Source organism: Micromys minutus (assembly GCF_963924665.1).
Source record: "Micromys minutus genome assembly, chromosome: 33".
Lineage (NCBI taxonomy): Eukaryota > Metazoa > Chordata > Mammalia > Rodentia > Muridae > Micromys > Micromys minutus.
The window spans coordinates 21,082,979-21,087,145 of NC_137968.1; positions in this window are offsets into that span (position 1 = coordinate 21,082,979).

Here is a 4,167-nt window from a genome sequence, read left to right on the forward strand (position 1 = left end):
CATAAGAGAAACTTCCCCTTCCGGCGGCCACGGGCCACGTGACCAGAAGTGCCCCCCCCCCCCGCGCGGCTTAAAGGGATAGTGCTGGTTTTGAAGTGCGGTACTTGATCTCGACGTCCGGGGGTGGGGCCAAGCAGGAGAGGCGGGGCGACTACGGCACGTCTACTGGGAAACAGTGGTTGCCAAGAGCAACGGCCAGTGCTGCCAGCAAATGGGGAGGCTGCGTGCCCTTCACCTAGTTCTCGCCCTCGTTGCAATCCCGGTAGTGCCTCTTGAAGAGAATTTATTTAAAGGGAAAGGAAGCAGTAGTGCGGATAGTTCCTCATTTAGTCACAACATCATCAATTTGTTCACAACTTCAGGCAGGTTTCTAGACACTGGGGATGCAACTTTGCCTGTCAGCATGGTTGTGCTACCTGGACTTTGCAACCTCAGGGAAGACAGAAAAACAAATGAGTAATGAAATTTTTCAGAGGATGGGGGGGGGGAGGTAATAGGATGATGGGGGAGGGAGAGAGTGGCAGCGAAGGACTGGAAAATCTTGAGGCAAATTTGAGACCGCATTTAATGCTGGACATAATCTGGTTCATTGGGGGCTTTAAATTAGAAACAAATGAAAATGGTTGTTTTAAACAGATAATTGATTCCACTAGAACCTCTGTTTTGTTGCTATTGTTTTGGAACTATAGTTTAGGATCAGTTAAGCCTTCCGTACAGAACACAGGTGTAGACAGACCTGTAGTAAACAGAGTGAACTTACTGCAGTCAAGGAGATTACTCACCAAAGACAAAATCCAAAATCATCATCACTGGATGGTACAGAGAGGAGCTGTTGGTAAAACTAGCAGAGGCAGTGCATTGTAAACTCAGAGCAGAGCGGAGAGGAGAGCAACGTGATTACCATCAGATCTGGACCTACGAAAAGAATCAGACTCGGTGTTCTCATATCAAAAAAAACTCAAACTTCAAAAATGTGGAATTTGGAATCTGAAAATAAATTAATATTTAACTTTGTAAAGGAATTGAAAATGTTAGGTCCAAGTGGCCCATGTGACTCACATCCTCCAGGCAAAGATAGGCTCCACATGCATTTCCACAGTTTCCAGTGCCCCATTATTTCAAAGAACCTTGGTCACTACCCTTTTAAGTGTTAAAAATGCACATTTTACAGAATAGAAAGATTCTGAACATTTCCCAGTTGAATGAAAGAGTACAAAAGTTGGGGTCTGTAAGAATATCAAGTATAGAAAGTTTATGTAGAAACACCTTCATACATAGGGTAGTTCAAATGGCATAACCTTGCAGGAAAGTCATTGTGCGTGCCTCTGTCTATCCCTGGCACTGACATTTTAACCAAGGCAGAAGGAATAAGAAACTGGTTATCCAACATGGCTCTGGATATCCACTAATGAGCTCATCAACACGTGTGCATGACTGTTATGATTTGCACATGCTTGGCACAAGGAGTGGCACTATTAGGTGTGGCCATGTTGGAGTAGGTGTGGCACTGTGGGTGTGGACTTAAGCCCCTCACCCTAGCTTCCTGGAAGCCAGTTTTCCACTAGCCACCTTCAGATGAAGATGTAGAACACTCAGCTCTGCCTGCACCGTGCCTGCCTAGACACTGCCATGCTCCTGCCTCTGAAACTGTAGGCCAACCCGAATTAAATGTCCTTATAAGAGTTGCCTTGGTCATGGTGTCTCCTCACAGCAGTAAAACCCTAACTATGACAATGAGAAAAGAACAAAAAATATCGTGAAGCCTAATCCAGACTGTGTTCCCAGATTCGCAGAGGGAGTCTGAATTGACTGTTGGCTTTAGAGACACTGACGTTTGTATTGAGACAAACCACTTCTTAGGAGTACCATGTTTTAAAAGTCACTTAACCTTTCTTTGGAGTCTTTGCCTTTAGAAGAAGCTGGTAACTGGGTTGCAGAGATGGCCCAGTTGGGATAGCTCCTCAAGCTGTGGCATCCACATAAGAAAAGCACAGGAAGAAGTCCAAGTTGGTGTGGTGGGACAGGCCTGCAGCCCCATCTCAGGAAGCTTGTGAGCAAGAGTTTCAGGCCACTCAGAACTGCATAGCAAGATTGTGTCAAAAATGCAAAAGGGTAAAAAGAGGAGGAGGCTGGGGAGATGGCTCAGCAGTTAAGAGCACTTGCTGCCCTGCAGAGGACCTGGGTGCTCTTCCTAGCACCCACATGGTGACTCACAGTCATCCAGAACTCTGGTTCCAAGGGATTTGGTCTCACCTTAGTTCTGCAGGCAGCAGGTACAATCATACAGCATGTACATACGTATACACAGGCAAAACACTCCTATACATAAAAACAATGAGACAAGTTTTCTCTATGTAGTCTTGGCTATTCTGGAACTTGTTCTGTGGACCATACTGACCTCAAACTCGCAGAGCTCTGCCTACCTCTGTCTCTCAAAAAAAAAAAAAAAAAAAAAAAAAAAAAAAAAAAAAAAAACCTGAAATTAGAAGAAATTGGAGAGAGGCCAACAGTCTGACTAGAACTGAAGCTCTGTTTGTAATGGCTCCCTGATGCTGACAGGCAGGGGGGCTAGTGACTCAAACAGTCTGTCACAACCGTCATCCAGGAGCACTGTCCTAGGGGGATGCCTGAGACATGATAGCATATTTCTCGAAGCAGTTCACAGCATATTGGCAATATGCAATTAATCCTTGTGTTGAATAACAGGCCAGTTAGCCCCACCTTGCAAACGAAGATACTATGGCAACCCTCATAATATATCACTGCCATTCCCAGCAGAACAAGTCCTGTCTTTTAGTCACAGCTATGGAAAATTTCCAAACCTTGACACTCTGGACTAGGAGATAAAGGGGCTGCCTTGCAATGTATACAGTATTTACTTGTTATTCTTGGTGTCTTTGTATGTGTGTGCACATGCTAACATATCCACGAGTGTATACATTGTAAAGTCAGTCTGTTAACAAGCAATTCCATTCTTCTGTTGTTGGCTGTTTGTGTGGTATGGACAATTCACTAAGCTGACTCATTCCACCCCTGAAAAAAAAAAGTGTGTTACCTGGTACCTACGCTGAGTTTGCTTTAAGAGCCTACTGTATTGTCTGGGTTGGCTATCTGGAACACCATCCAGCTGTCTTTTGTCACTTTTTGTCACGTGTGTCATGGCAGACACACACACACACACACACACACGTGTGTTCATGCTCACACACACACACGCACACACATGCAAGCACAAATTTTTAAAAATTAAATACAAAATTCAAAAGTCCGCTTAAGTCTGGCTAGGGAGCCCATTTTTTCACAGCTATGTCTTGCCTGCATGACAAAAAAGAAAGACTATAAAGTCCAAAGCCTCTGGTGGGTCACAGTTGGGTTCTGCTCAGCAAAAGGATAACAGGAGGCATTCAGTGTTTGGCAGATGCATGAACCAGGCTACATGAAACAAAGAGTACGTGCAGAAAGTACTGGGAAGAAAATGATTTCTGAGCTGAGTCTGGCAGTACACAGCTGTAATGCCGGTACTCAGGATGCTGAGGCAGGTGGATCACAAGTGGGTCATATAGTGAAACTCTGTCTCAAAGGGAGGGAGAGGAAGAGAGTGGGGGTGTGTGGGTAGCTTTCAATCGCAGCACTCAGGAAGTCAGCTGGGTTTATGTGTCAGCTTCCAGAACAGATAGGGCTGCACTGTAAGACCCTGTTTCAAAGAAGGAAAAGCAAACAAGGCTAACATTTGAATTGTAAACAATTCCTACAGATCCAAAGAATAGGAATAGCACCACTTCAAGCAATAATTACTGATAGTCATCAACCTATAGCTTAAATTCATAAATAAAACAAGAATTACCAACACTCTTCAGGTATGTACTGGGGAGGTTCTATGTGTATCAGAAGCGCCTTCTGTCCGAATCAAAGACTGTTTAAGGTACTGTGAGGCTTAGAATGTGAGGTGGATTTGAATGTAGAGGACTCTTTTCTATTGGCCCTGAATTTAAATTATTAACTGTGATGTGGAAATTTTATTAGAATTAAGATACAGACAAAACCCGTACAAACGAAATAAAGTAGCCCTTCAGTTGAAAGTTGGAAATGCATTTGGAACATTGGAGAGAACCCTGACGTTTGTGAAGCCTTGGTGTCTCTTCCCAACACCATCAGGAAACACCAAAA